The sequence below is a fragment of the Protopterus annectens genome, chromosome 16.part0, assembly GCF_019279795.1.
Source record: "Protopterus annectens isolate FY-2018-M chromosome 16.part0, PAN1.0, whole genome shotgun sequence".
NCBI classification, from domain to species: Eukaryota; Metazoa; Chordata; order Ceratodontiformes; family Protopteridae; genus Protopterus; species Protopterus annectens.
The window spans coordinates 587,707,015-587,722,651 of NC_056750.1; the positions used below are offsets into that span (position 1 = coordinate 587,707,015).

The 15,637-nt window shown below is 41.2% G+C and overlaps 1 protein-coding gene across 2 annotated transcripts in view; it reads left to right on the forward strand.

The window, feature by feature from the left end:
* The window catches only part of LOC122790888 (1-acyl-sn-glycerol-3-phosphate acyltransferase alpha-like), a 1,029,281-nt gene that overhangs the window by 195,996 nt on the left and 817,648 nt on the right, over nucleotides 1–15,637 (forward strand). The gene's annotated exons all lie outside the window — the stretch shown is intronic.

The following is a 15,637-nucleotide window of genomic DNA, read 5'->3' on the forward strand; positions in this document are numbered from 1 at the left end:
AGACAACTAACAGTAACCCTGCCTGGCAAGAGGGGAGTCTGTATGCCTAACAGGGTCTACTTCACATACCTAAAATACCAAATAATCGAAGACCAGATGAACGAGACAAGAACACCAAAACTTCAAATAAACAAATGTCCACATGGCTTAAAAGTTTTCCAGGGTAAGTAATCACTGGGCCAAAAACTCAACAGAGAACACACCTCACTATCTACAACCTACCAGGTGGGGGGGTTGCGCCCCCCACACCCCACTAACTAAATATACTAGCTCCAGGGTCACACCACAGTGGGGTAGAGGGTAAATTTCCCCTTGCTGGCCCAGTAGTTACTTACCCTGGGAAACTTTTTGGCTATGTGGGCGTTCATTCATTTGAAGTTTCAGCGTTCTCATCTCGGTTATCTGGTCTTCAGTTATGTGGTATTTTGGGTATGTCAAGTAAACCTGCCTAACATTGTCACTGATCACTAAAACATTTTTGTTAGAAGATAGTTTATAAACATTTGAGTGGAAGCAAATTGGCATTTAGCTTGTTAATGCAAGTTGCATGGAGTGAGATGTATTCCCAATGAGCCCTTTTCTTGCAAGTTGTAGGAGGCTCTGGTAAAGATTTCTTTAAACAGAATGTGACATTTTTTCTGTGTTCTATTTGAGAATGTCACTGTGATTGAGGAGATGGCGGGTGATTATGAGTATTGTTAAATGGGAGGGATGCCTCCATATTAGCCAAGTATTTGCACTGCTCAGTTTTCAGTGTTAAATCAGTGTTGGTTTACAAAGGCTCACTGCCTTACGGACATGCAATAACAGGTTAGGAATATAGGGCACAGGTCTGCTGACTTTCCATATTGTCCATGGCCATGGATACTGATGGAGGGATGTTGGAATATACAACTACAAAACTATTAGTACTTTGCAGCCATCATGCTGGTGCTTCCAGCACAGCTGGAAGCCAGTTAGAGCAGCCAAAGTTAAACTGTCCTGCCAAATGCCACTAGAACTGATCGATTGAAGGGATAACATGAACATGAGCTCACTACTCACTATTCAGCTGCAAGTACTGCAATGTTGCACAGGGCAGAGCTCAGCACAACATTTACTAGATATTTATTGCATAACTCTGGCAGCAGAAATACTAGTAATAAATTCAGAAAATGATGGCAATTCATCTTTGCAACAATATCTGCAGCTTCCATGATAACTCAGGTATTTGGTATGGGCTAAGTTGTACTTTATGAAAAATGTTCCCAAACAGATATTGATAAACTAAATCATGCATAGTAAAGTCATGTCAAACTAAGGAGTACTTAGTAGATAACAGGAGTGTTTGTTAGCAAGTGTATTCTGGCAGTATTTTTCATAGGCTGAGACATTAGAAATATGAAACAAGCATGCTTTAATAGATAACAGGGATATATATTACAGGAAATCAGTGTATGTCAAAGGAGTATTCAGGCCTGATGCCACTGGAAGAGGGACTTTACTCCTTATATGTTCTGTACCTGTAACTCACTTATTGCCTTTTCTGCATTTCTGTGTGTTTCTATTTAAAAACAAAAAAACAAAAAATATTCCTTGTTTTCCTGCCTCTCCTAAACTAGTTAGACCAGTTTACAGGCCTTGCTGTATCCTGGGCTGTGTTGTAGTTCCTGTGTTGTCCATTGCCTTACTTGGATATAAGGAAGTTTCTTAGCTCACCAGTGGGAGTGGGGAGCCTTGAATAGCCTACCTGTCCTTGAGGGAAGTGACCTCAGCACAAGAAGCTGTAGTAATTGGTCATTTTGGACCATTTCTAGCTCTTTTGAAGTTCCCTGGTTAAAATCTGCCTCTGGCATTTTTTGAAGCCATATTGCTCAGACACAGCTCCACGTGGTCCTGTTGAGTCTTCCTGGCTACAGAGAACTGAAAAAAAGCGACTGGTTTCCTGATTAAGTATCCTGCTGTTTTTTATATTTGTTTTACCTTCTACTGCTTACCTAGAGCAAGCTTTAACTGTTTTCATAGTTATTTACTGCATTTTTTGTTATCTGCACTTAAAAGTACATTTTAGTCGAAATTGGTCTAATTCAAGTCGAAAAGTGTTTGTCTGCTGTTTAATTTAATTGTTTGGCTTCCCACTAAAGTGTGCTAGCCTGTACTACTGACTTATTGCCTTTTCTGCATTTCTGTGTGTTTCTATTTAAAAACAAAAAAAACAAAAAAATATTCCTTGTTTTCCTGCCTCTCCTAAACTAGTTAGACCAGTTTACAGGCCTTGCAGTTTCCTGGGCTGTGTTGTAGTTCCTGTGTTGTCCATTGCCTTACTTGGATAGAAGGGAGTTTCTTAGCTCACCAGTGGGATTGGGGAGCCTTGAATAGCCTACCTGTCCTTGAGGGAAGTGACCTCAGCACAAGAAGCTGTAGTAATTGGTCATTTTGGACCATTTCCAGCTCTTTTGAAGTTCCCTGGTTAAAATCTGCCTCTGGCATTTTTTTGAAGCCATATTGCTCAGACACAGCTCCACGTGGTCCTGTTGAGTCTTCCTGGCTACAGAGAACTGAATAAAAGCGACTGCTTTCCTGATTAAGTATCCTGCTGCTTTTTATATTTGTTTTACCTTCTACTGCTTACCTAGAGCAAGCTTTAACTGTTTTCATAGTTATTTACTGCATTTTTTATTATCTGCACTTAAAAGTACATTTTAGTCAAAATTAGTCAAATTCAAGTCGAAAAGTGTTTGTTTGCTGTTTAATTTAATTGTTTGGCTTTCCACTAAAGTGTGCTAGCCTGTACTACTGACTTATTGCCTTTTCTGCATTTCTGTGTGTTTCTATTTAAAAACAAAAAAAAAAAAATATTCCTTGTTTTCCTGCCTCTCCTAAACTAGTTAGACCAGTTTACAGGCCTTGCTGTATCCTGGGCTGTGCTGTAGTTCCTGTGTTGTCCATTGCCTTACTTGGATAGAAGGAAGTTTCTTAGCTCACCAGTGGGAGTGGGGAGCCTTGAATAGCCTACCTGTCCTTGAGGGAAGTGACCTCAGCACAAGAAGCTGTAGTAATTGGTCATTTTGGACCATTTCTAGCTCTTTTGAAATTTCCTGGTTAAAATCTGCCTCTGGCACTTTTTGAAGCCATATTGCTCAGACACAGCTCCACGTGGTCCTGTTGAGTCTTCCTGGCAACAGAGAACTGAAAAAAAGCGACTGCTTTCCTGATTAAGTATCCTGCTGTTTTTTATATTTGTTTTACCTTCTACTGCTTACCTAGAGCAAGCTTTAACTGTTTTCATAGTTATTTACTGCATTTTTATTATCTGCACTTAAAAGTACATTTTAGTCGAAATTAGTCTAATTCAAGTCGAAAAGTGTTTGTTTGCTGTTTAATTTAATTATTTGGCTGCCCACTAAAGTGTGCTAGCCTGTACTACTGACTTATTGCCTTTTCTGCATTTCTGTGTGTTTCTATTTAAAAACAAAAAAAACAAAAAAATATTCCTTGTTTTCCTGCCTCTCCTAAACTAGTTAGGCCAGTTTACAGGCCTTGCTGTATCCTGGGCTGTGTTGTAGTTCCTGTGTTGTCCATTGCCTTACTTGGATAGGAGGGAGTTTCTTAACTCACCAGTGGGAGTGGGGAGCCTTGAATAGCCTACCTGTCCTTGAGGGAAGTGACCTCAGCACAAGAAGCTGTAGTAATTGGTCATTTTGGACCATTTCTAGCTCTTTTGAAGTTCCCTGGTTAAAATCTGCCTCTGGCATTTTTTTAAAGTCATATTGCTCAGACACAGCTCCACGTGGTCCTGTTGAGTCTTCCTGGCTACAGAGAACTGAAAAAAAGCGACTGCTTTCCTGATTAAGAATCCTGCTGTTTTTTATATTTGTTTTACCTTCTACTGCTTACCTAGAGCAAGCTTTAACTGTTTTCATAGTTATTTACTGCATTTTTTATTATCTGCACTTAAAAGTACATTTTAGTCGAAATTAGTCTAATTCAAGTCGAAAAGTGTTTGTTTGCTGTTTAATTTAATTGTTTGGCTGCCCACTAAAGTGTGCTAGCCTGTACTACTGACTTATTGCCTTTTCTGCATTTCTGTGTGTTTCTATTTAAAACAAAAAAAAAAAATATTCCTTGTTTTCCTGCCTCTCCTAAACTAGTTAGACCAGTTTACAGGCCCTGCTGTATCCTGGGCTGTGTTGTAGTTCCTGTGTTGTCCATTGCCTTAATTGGATAGAAGGAAGTTTCTTAGCTCACCAGTGGGAGTGGGGAGCCTTGAATAGCCTACCTGTCCTTGAGGGAAGTGACCTCAGCACAAGAAGCTGTAGTAATTGGTCATTTTGGACCATTTCTAGCTCTTTTGAAGTTCCCTGGTTAAAATCTGCCTCTGGCATTTTTCTGAAGCCATATTGCTCAGACACAGCTCCACGTGGTCCTGTTGAGTCTTCCTGGCTACAGAGAACTGAAAAAAAGCGACTGCTTTCCTGATTAAGTATCCTGCTGTTTTTTTATATTTGTTTTACCTTCAACTGCTTACCTAGAGTAAGCTTTAACTGTTTTCATAGTTATTTACTGCATTTTTTATTATCTGCACTTAAAAGTACATTTTAGTTGAAATTAGTCTAATTCAAGTCGAAAAGTGTTTGTTTGCTGTTTAATTTAATTGTTTGGCTGCCCACTAAAGTGTGCTAGCCTGTACTACTGACTTATTGCCTTTTCTGCATTTCTGTGTGTTTCTATTTAAAAACAAAAAAAACAAAAAAATAGTCCTTGTTTTCCTGCCTCTCCTAAACTAGTTAGACCAGTTTACAGGCCTTGCTGTATCCTGGGCTGTGTTGTAGTTCCTGTGTTGTCCATTGCCTTACTTGGATAGAAGGAAGTTTCTTAGCTCACCAGTGGGAGTGGGGAGCCTTGAATAGCCTACCTGTCCTTGAGGGAAGTGACCTCAGCACAAGAAGCTGTAGTAATTGGTCATTTTGGACCATTTCTAGCTCTTTTGAAGTTCACTGGTTAAAATCTGCCTCTGGCATTTTTTTGAAGCCATATTGCTCAGACACAGCTCCACGTGGTCCTGTTGAGTCTTACTGGCTACAGAGAACTGAAAAAAGCGACTGGTTTCCTGATTAAGTATCCTGCTGTTTTTTATATTTGTTTTACCTTCTACTGCTTACCTAGAGCAAGCTTTAACTGTTTTCATAGTTATTTACTGCATTTTTATTATCTGCACTTAAAAGTACATTTTAGTCGAAATTAGTCTAATTCAAGTCGAAAAGTGTTTGTTTGCTGTTTAATTTAATTGTTTGGCTTCCCACTAAAGTGTGCTAGCCTGTACTACTGACTTATTGCCTTTTCTGCATTTCTGTGTGTTTCTATTTAAAAACAAAAAAAAAATATTCCTTGTTTTCCTGCCTCTCCTAAACTAGTTAGACCAGTTTACAGGCCTTGCTGTATCCTGGGCTGTGCTGTAGTTCCTGTGTTGTCCATTGCCTTACTTGGATAGAAGGAAGTTTCTTAGCTCACCAGTGGGAGTGGGGAGCCTTGAATAGCCTACCTGTCCTTGAGGGAAGTGACCTCAGCACAAGAAGCTGTAGTAATTGGTCATTTTGGACCATTTCTAGCTCTTTTGAAGTTCCCTGGTTAAAATCTGCCTCTGGCATTTTTTTGAAGCCATATTGCTCAGACACAGCTCCACGTGGTCCTGTTGAGTCTTCCTGGCTACAGAGAACTGAAAAAAGCGACTGCTTTCCTGATTAAGTATCCTGCTGATGTTCTTCATCCCACATTGCTGCAGTCCTAACACTTGGGTAGTCCGCTGTCCCAGTCGGCCCGAATAACAAAGTATAAGGCTGACGTCGGTCAGGGCGCATTAGTCTGACGTCAGGACGTCAGGGTACAAATGCGCATGACCGGGCCATATCCTCAGTCTTTTGCCGCATGGTCCGATGCAGAAGCAGTTTTGCGAGTGCAGGTTGGCGTTCTGAAATTTTCTGAAGTCGGAGTTTCAGACCGAATCAAAGTTGGCTAAGTACCCCGCTGGGGAATATTTTGGTTTTTTCTTGCCTCAGTATTTAACCGGATGTCAGAAAAAGTAAATAATTGTATTTCTTGTGGGAAGCAGATACCTCATAGGGATTACCATACCTTGTGTATACCTTGCTTAGGGCCTGAGCACGACGTTGTTGGATGTCGCTCTTGTGCTAGATTTAACAAACGCACTATTAAGAGAAGGCTAGACTGTGCCAGGTTAGTTTTTGGGAAGCGTTGTAATTATAAAATGCCGTCGGATGCTCCGACGCCCGCTTCAAAAAAGCGCAAGGACAAAGCAGCAAAGCCTAGGTTGGAAGAACCGTCTGTCCCAGACGTCAGTTCTTTAGAGGGCTCGGTGGAGCCGGAGGTTCTGCCAGAAGTCTCTTTGCAGTCTCAGGGAGAGACTTTACTGTTACAGGATGTCTCCTCTCAGGAGGTAGGCCAGGCTGAGGGGGCTTCTCAGGTAGCTGTTCTCCCCTCCCTTCCTAAGGTGGTTAGGCCCTCCCCTTCTGTTTCCAAGACTTCTTCGAGAGGCAGACCAGGTTTAACTTCAGTGGGGGTTTCTCCTAGTTCTTCAGGGTCTCTGCCTAAGAAACATATGCTTAAAATGGCAGAAGATTTGATTACTATGATTAGAGGTTCTATGCCCCCTCCTGATAAGAGGCCTAGGGTGGAACCTGAGCTTGAGAGTTTTGAGCAGTGTTCGAGGCTTCTGAGTCTTGACTGAGGACTTGCAGGAGTATCCTCCTTATTCTGATTCTGATGTAGATGATTCTACTCCTTCAGCTTCTCCTCCTGAGGATTTTTCTTTTTCAGAGACTCTTCATTCCATGAGGGAGCATTTTAAATGGGAAGGTCAAGATTTCTCTGATTCCAGGAAAAGGCTTAGGGAATTTTTGTTTTACCCCAGCACAGGCCTTTGGCTATACCTCCTGTTCTGGATGTGGTAGACGATGTTTTTGCAGAGGCTTCCCTGAACCCTGATTCTTTGCCTCCTGCCCCAGTTAAACCGGATAGGTATTATAGGTGCCTGAAGCTCATAAGTATCTTTTAAGAGTCCTAGGGCAGACCCAGAAACCGTTTCTCAGGGGCCTAAAGGTGTTAAGGCTTCTGTTGTTAAAAACCTGTTCCTCCAGATAAAGAGGCAAGGGCGTTGGATAGATGGGGAAAGAAGGTGTATACTTCTTCCACTTTAGCCATGAGGGCTTTGAATTGCCAGTTCCACATGTTAAAATACCAGAATTATCTCCTTTCACAATTGAAGTCTAAGGTGGATGCTCTGGCGGAAGGTATTGAGTGTAAAGAGTTGCAGGATTTAGTTCATGTTTCTGAACAGGTGGGTAAGCATTCTTTGCAATGTGGTTTTGATGCTGTACAGGCCTCTTGAGGTGGCTGCCACTGGTTCTGTTCTTCGCAGGCACGCCTGGTTGAGGGATCAGAATTTGGCTGAGCATGTTAAGACAAGGATTTTAGATGCTCCGTTACAATCTGATGTGTTGTTTGGTTCGCCTGTGGAAGCAGTTTTAAAGAAAATGGAGGACAAGGCTAAGTCTATGCAGACTGTTAAAGATTTTTTGCAGGTTCAGCCTCCGGTTTAGTAGAAACTGGCCTACTAAGGGTGGACATATCCTTCTTATGATTCCCAGTCTAGGGGTAGGTCTAGGCGTGGCAGGGGCAGAGCTCAAGGTTCTTTTAGGCCTAGAACAGGGAGTTCACCTGCTCAGTCTTCTGGTGAGGGCAGGGGTCAGTCCTTCGTAAACAGACCCAATGACCTGCCTTTTCAGCTGCCAGAGCCTTCTCGTCTGGCAGCACCTTTGGGAGGAAGGTTGGCACTTTTCAAAGAAAATTGGAGTTTAATTACCCAAGACAGATGGGTATTGGATATCATTCACCACGGTTACAGGTTTTATTTCCATACCTTGCCTCCTTTCAAAGGCATGCCAGACATTCCTCCTCTACAAAGGAAAGAGGCTCACAAGCAAATTTCTCTGTTACTCCAAATAGGGGCCATTCAGCCGGTTCCTGTGCCAGAAAGGGGCCTAGGATTTTATTCTCGCCTGTTCCTAGTATCAAAGAAGGGGAACACGTGGAGACCAATTTTGGATTTGTCTATCCTCAACACTTATCTGGACATTCCCAAGTTCAAGATGTTGACGTTGCAACAGCTTTTACCCCTGCTGGGAAAAGATCATTGGATGGTAACTTTAGATCTCAAGGAGGCTTACCTTCATGTGCCTATCAGACTAAGTTGCAGGAAGTATCTGCATTTTCGAGCTGGGAATTCTCATTATCAGTTCTCTGCATTGCCCTTTGGCTTATCTACTGTGCCCAGAGTATTCACAAAAGTTCTGGCTCCAGTGATAGCTTACTTCAGGATAAAAGGCATACAAATCTATCCTTACTTGGACGACTGCCTGATTCTGGCTCAAGAAAAGGAAGACCTTTTTCAACATTTGGAATATGTGATAGCAGTGCTAAGATGCCTGGGGTATTCTGTGAACGAAATAAAGTCCAGTCTAGTACCCTCTCAAGACATGTGCTTTCTGGGTGTGAGACTGAATACAGCAGCCCAGATGGCCTTTTTAACCCCGGACAAACAAAAGAATCAGTCTCTTTACTTCCATCATCTATCTCTTCAGTCCGGGCTGACTGCAAGGACAGTCCTTCAAGCCTTAGGGTTCATGGCATCTTGTATTCTGGTGCTTCCCAATGCCAAACTGCATATGAGGAAGCTGCAATGGTATCTCAAAAATGTATGGACACAGCACTGCCAGGATTTGGACACTGTCATTCAAATAATACCTTGCATTCAAAGGAATTTTTGTGGTGGGCTCAGGAATGTCACCTAAACAAGGGACTCTCTGTGACCCGGCCAGAGGCGAGTCAAATTCTTACGACAGATGCCTCAGACATAGCTTGGGGAGCTCATCTGAATGGAAAGTGGATACAAGACAAGTGGCCTGCCAGACTACAGCATCTACATATCAACATGAAGGAGATGTTAGCAGTCCAGTTTGCATTAATGGCTTTCAAGGAGTTACTTCTTCCAGGGCAGGTGTTGATTCTAACAGACAACACAACTGTCATGTGGTACATCAACAAACAAGGGGAACTCATTCTTATCCTCTATGCAGGCAAGCAATGATTTTGTGGGAGACTGCGCTCAGCTTGCAACTAAATCTTCAGGCAAGGTTTCTGCGGGAGCACAGAACTCCTTAGCAGATGTGTTAAGCAGGCAAATCATGGATCCCACAGTGGAAACTGGATCTTCATGTATTTCTGAAATTGACAGTGTCATGGGGAACTCCAGACATAGATCTGTTCGCTTCTCCACTAAACCACCAGCTGCCAAAGTTTTGCACAAAAAGGTTTCATCACACAGCTTGGAAAGTGGATGCTCTTTCTTTCAGTTGGAAAAATCTTCATGTGTATGCCTTTCCACCTCTGCCTCTCCTCTCAAAGGTACTCCTAAAGGTCAGACAAGACAAGCCAAGGATGATTTTAATAGCTCCAGATTGGCCTCGGCAACACTGGTACCCATTACTGAGGAGTCTGGTAAGGAAGCCTCCATGGCCTTTACCTTTGATTCCGCACCTATTGTCTCAGAGGGACGGTCATCTGCTCAATGCCAAGCTTCACTCTCTTCATCTAACAGCCTGGCATATTCTGTTTTGAAACACAGCAGGTCTCAGCTTCCTCAACAAGTTTTGAATGTGATTATGGAAGCCAAAAGACCTAGTACAAGGAAAGTGTATGCAGAAAAATGGAAGAGATTTCTATTTTGGAGTGCAGCAAAGGATTTGGAGGTTTCTGAGCCTAATTTGAGTGTGGCTCTTCAGTATCTTACTGAGTTATTGGACAAAGGTTTGTCTTTCTCTTCCATTAAGATTCATGCTGCAGCGATTTCAGCTCACTATGATTGTGACCCACCATTGTTTTCTCATCCTTTGTTCAAGCAATTTCTTAGAGGGGCAAAGAATATAAGACCCCCACGTAGAGCTCCTACTCCTGCTTGGGACCTCAATTTTGTGTTGGAGAAACTTACTCTACAACCTTTTGAGCCTGCGGCTACTGTTGAATTGAAGTACTTGTCATGGAAGACTGCTTTTTTGTTGGCCATTACTTCTGCAAGAAGGGTTTCTGAATTGCAGGCCCTTATGGCGGTTGGGCCTTTTTTGATTTTCCATAAGGATAGGGTATCATTACGTACTAAATCTTCCTTTATGCCTAAGGTGGTCTCTAGTGTGGCTTTAAACCAAACTATTCATTTGCCCACTTTTATTCAGATCCCCAAAATAAGGGGAAAAGATTTTGCACACTTTAGATGTACACAGGCAGTTGCGTTATTATTTAAGCAGGACTAAGGATTTTAGGCAGTCTCACCAGTTGTTTGTTTCTTTTGCTTTGAGTTCTCAGGGCAAGCCTGTGTCAAAACAAACTATTTCTAAGTGGATTGGGTTTGCATTGCATTTTGTTATTCGCATCATGGCAAGGAGATTGCAGCTGGGATTAGGCCTCATTCCACTAGGGCTACTGCCACTTCAACAGCATTTCTAAGGGGTGGCAACTAAGGATATTTGGGAGTCAGCTACTTGCAGTTCAGTGCTTACTTTCTCTAAGCATTACCACCTTCCTCTCTACTCTAAATCTAGGGCTGGTTTGCCACGGCTATTTTGCAGGGCATGTTGACAGCTCCAGCTTCTTTATGATTTGCCAGCCTCCCTTACCTCAGCTTTGGGATTCTACCCAAGTGTTAGGACTGCAGCAATGTGGGATGAAGAACATAGTACAGTTTTGTACCTACCATAAATGTAGATGTTCGAAGATCCACATTGCTGCAGTCCAATTTACCCTCCCTCCTTCCCCTCTGTGTTTAGGGGTGGTTGTGGGGGTGGGGTTATACTTTTGTAAATTGTATATATTGTATATATATATTTGGTGCAGGAGTGTTTGGTGTTTTTTGGTTTTGGCCTTATCTTTTTAGGGTCTTCTGACATCTGGGGCAAGAAAAGACTGAGGATATGACGTCGGTCATGCGCATTTGTACCCTGACGTCCTGACGTCAGACTAATGCGCCCTGACCGACGTCAGCCTTATACTTTGTTATTCGGGCCGACTGGGACAGCGGACTACCCAAGTGTTAGGACTGCAGCAATGTGGATCTTCGAACATCTACATTTATGGTAGGTACAAAACTGTACTTTTTTTATATTTGTTTTACCTTCTACTGCTTACCTAGAGCAAGCTTTAACTGTTTTCATAGTTATTTACTGCATTTTTTATTATCTGCACTTAAAAGTACATTTTAGTCGAAATTAGTCTAATTCAAGTCGAAAAGTGTTTGTTTGCTGTTTAATTTAATTATTTGGCTGCCCACTAAAGTGTGCTAGCCTGTACTACTGACTTATTGCCTTTTCTGCATTTCTGTGTGTTTCTATTTAAAAACAAAAAAAAACAAAAAAAATATTCCTTGTTTTCCTGCCTCCTAAACTAGTTAGACCAGTTTACAGGCCTTGCTGTATCCTGGGCTGTGTTGTAGTTCCTGTGTTGTCCATTGCCTTACTTGGATAGGAGGGAGTTTCTTAACTCACCAGTGGGAGTGGGGAGCCTTGAATAGCCTACCTGTCCTTGAGGGAAGTGACCTCAGCACAAGAAGCTGTAGTAATTGGTCATTTTGGACCATTTCTAGCTCTTTTGAAGTTCCCTGGTTAAAATCTGCCTCTGGCATTTTTTTAAAGCCATATTGCTCAGACACAGCTCCACGTGGTCCTGTTGAGTCTTCCTGGCTACAGAGAACTGAAAAAAGCGACTGCTTTCCTGATTAAGTATCCTGCTGTTTTTTATATTTGTTTTACCTTCTACTGCTTACCTAGAGCAAGCTTTAACTGTTTTCATAGTTATTTACTGCATTTTTTATTATCTGCACTTAAAAGTACATTTTAGTCGAAATTAGTCTAATTCAATTCGAAAAATGTTTGTTTGCTGTTTAATTTAAATATTTGGCTGCCCACTAAAGTGTGCTAGCCTGTACTACTGACTTATTGCCTTTTCTGCATTTCTGTGTGTTTCTATTTAAAAAAAAAAAAAAAAATATTCCTTGTTTTCCTGCCTCTCCTAAACTAGTTAGGCCAGTTTACAGGCCTTGCTGTATCCTGGGCTGTGTTGTAGTTCCTGTGTTGTCCATTGCCTTACTTGGATAGGAGGGAGTTTCTTAACTCACCAGTGGGAGTGGGGAGCCTTGAATAGCCTACCTGTCCTTGAGGGAAGTGACCTCAGCACAAGAAGCTGTAGTAATTGGTCATTTTGGACCATTTCTAGCTCTTTGAAGTTCCTGGTTAAAATCTGCCTCTGGCATTTTTTTAAAGCCATATTGCTCAGACACAGCTCCACTTGGTCCTGTTGAGTCTTCCTGGCTACAGAGAACTGAAAAAAAGTGACTGCTTTCCTGATTAGGTATCCTGCTGTTTTTATATTTGTTTTACCTTCTACTGCTTACCTAGAGCAAGCTTTAACTGTTTTCATAGTTATTTACTGCATTTTTATTATCTGCACTTAAAAGTACATTTTAGTCGAAATTAGTCTAATTCAAGTTGAAAAGTGTTTGTTTGCTGTTTAATTTAATTGTTTGGCTGCCCACTAAAGTGTGCTAGCCTGTACTACTGACTTATTGCCTTTTCTGCATTTCTGTGTGTTTCTATTTAAAAACAAAAAAAACAAAAAATATTCCTTGTTTTCCTGCCTCTCCTAAACTAGTTAGACCAGTTTACAGGCCTTGCTGTATCCTGGGCTGTGTTGTAGTTCCTGTGTTGTCCATTGCCTTAATTGGATAGAAGGAAGTTTCTTAGCTCACCAGTGGGAGTGGGGAGCCTTGAATAGCCTACCTGTCCTTGAGGGAAGTGACCTCAGCACAAGAAGCTGTAGTAATTGGTCATTTTGGACCATTTCTAGCTCTTTTAAGTTCCTTGGTTAAAATCTGCCTCTGGCATTTTTTTGAAGCCATATTGCTCAGAAACAGCTCCACGTGGTCCTTTTGAGTCTTCCTGGCTACAGAGAACTGAAAAAGCGACTGCTTTCCTGATTAAGTATCCTGCTGTTTTTTATATTTGTTTTACCTTCTACTGCTTACCTAGAGCAAGCTTTAACTGTTTTCATAGTTATTTACTGCATTTTTATTATCTGCACTTAAAAGTACATTTTAGTCGAAATTAGTCTAATTCAAGTCGAAAAGTGTTTGTTTGCTGTTTAATTTAATTGTTTGGCTGCCCACTAAAGTGTGCTAGCCTGTACTACTGACTTATTGCCTTTTCTGCATTTCTGTGTGTTTCTATTTAAAAACAAAAAAAACAAAAAAATATTCCTTGTTTTCCTGCCTCTCCTAAACTAGTTAGACCAGTTTACAGGCCTTGCTGTATCCTGGGCTGTGTTGTAGTTCCTGTGTTGTCCATTGCCTTACTTGGATAGAAGGAAGTTTCTTAGCTCACCAGTGGGAGTGGGGTGCCTTGAATAGCCTACCTGTACTTGAGGGAAGTGACCTCAGCACAAGAAGCTGTAGTAATTGGTCATTTTGGACCATTTCTAGCTCTTTTGAAGTTCCCTGGTTAAAATCTGCCTCTGACATTTTTTTGAAGCCATATTGCTCAGACACAGCTCCACGTGGTCCTGTTGAGTCTTCCTGGCTACAGAGAACTGAAAAAAGCGACTGCTTTCCTGATTAAGTATCCTGCTGTTTTTTATATTTGTTTTACCTTCTACTGCTTACCTAGAGCAAGCTTTAACTGTTTTCATAGTTATTTACTGCATTTTTTATTATCTGCACTTAAAAGTAAATTTTAGTCGAAATTAGTCTAATTCAAGTCGAAAAGTGTTTGTTTGCTGTTTAATTTAATTGTTTGGCTGCCCACTAAAGTGTGCTAGCCTGTACTACTGACTTATTGCCTTTTCTGCATTTCTGTGTGTTTCTATTTAAAAACAAAAAAAAACAAAAAATATTGGTTGTTTTCCTGCCTCTCCTAAACTAGTTAGACCAGTTTACAGGCCCTGCTGTATCCTGGGCTGTGTTGTAGTTCCTGTGTTGTCCATTGCCTTAATTGGATAGAAGGAAGTCTCTTAGCTCACCAGTGGGAGTGGGGAGCCTTGAATAGCCTACTTGTCCTTGAGGGAAGTGACCTCAGCACAAGAAGCTGTAGAAATTGGTCATTTTGGACCATTTCTAGCTCTTTTGAAGTTCCCTGGTTAAAATCTGCCTCTGGCATTTTTCTGAAGCCATATTGCTCAGACACAGCTCCACGTGGTCCTGTTGAGTCTTCCTGGCTACAGAGAACTGAAAAAAGCGACTGCTTTCCTGATTAAGTATCCTGCTGTTTTTATATTTGTTTTACCTTCTACTGCTTACCTAGAGCAAGCTTTAACTGTTTTCATAGTTATTTACTGCATTTTTTATTATCTGCACTTAAAAGTACATTTTAGAAATTAGTCTAATTCAAGTCGAAAAGTGTTTGTTTGCTGTTTAATTTAATTGTTTGGCTGCCCACTAAAGTGTGCTAGCCTGTACTACTGACTTATTGCCTTTTCTGCATTTCTGTGTGTTTCTATTTAAAAACAAAAAAAACAAAAATATATTCCTTGTTTTCCTGCCTCTCCTAAACTAGTTAGACCAGTTTACAGGCCTTGCTGTATCCTGGGCTGTGTTGTAGTTCCTGTGTTGTCCATTGCCTTACTTGGATAGAAGGAAGTTTCTTAGCTCACCAGTGGGAGTGGGGAGCCTTGAATAGCCTACCTGTCCTTGAGGGAAGTGACCTCAGCACAAGACTGTTTTCATAGTTATTTACTGCATTTTTTATATTACCTTGGTAAAATTACTAGTACCAAGAGCAAGCTTCTTTAACTTCTATAGTTATTTACTGTATTGGTTATGTTCTTGCTTCCTGGCTACATTTTATTGGAAAAATTCAACTTTCCTGACGAAAAGTGTTTGTGTTTTTTTGTTTTGTTTAATTTCTGTGTTGTTCCTTAAAGTGTCCTACTTTCTACTACTGACTTATCTTGCCTGCCTCTAAACAAGCTGTAGTAATTGGTCATTTGGACCATTTCTAGCTCTTTTGAAGTTCCCTGGTTAAAATCTGCCTCTGGCATTTTTTGCCATATTGCTCAGACACAGCTCCACGTGGTCCTGTTGAGTCTTCCTGGCTACAGAGAACTGAAAAAAACTGTTCCTGATTAAGTATCCTGCTGTTTTTTATATTTGTTTTACCTTCTACTGCTTACCTAGAGCAAGCTTTAACTGTTTTCATAGTTATTTACTGCATTTTTATTATCTGCACTTAAAAGTACATTTTAGTCGCTCTAAATTGGTCTAATTCAAGCCAAAGTGTTTGTCTAAAAGTGTTTGTTTGCTATTTAATCCTGTACTACTGACTTATTGCCTTTTCTGCATTTCTGTGTGTTTCTATTTAAAAACAAAAAAAACAAAAAAATATTCCTTGTTTTCCTGCCTCTCCTAAACTTGTTAGACCAGTTTACAGGCCTTGCTGTATCCTGGGTGTGTGTGTTAGTTGTGTTGTGTTTGCCTGCCTTTGGGAGAAGGAAGTTTCTTAGCTCACCAGTGGGAGGTGGGGGGGGGAAATAGCCTTACCTGTCTGTG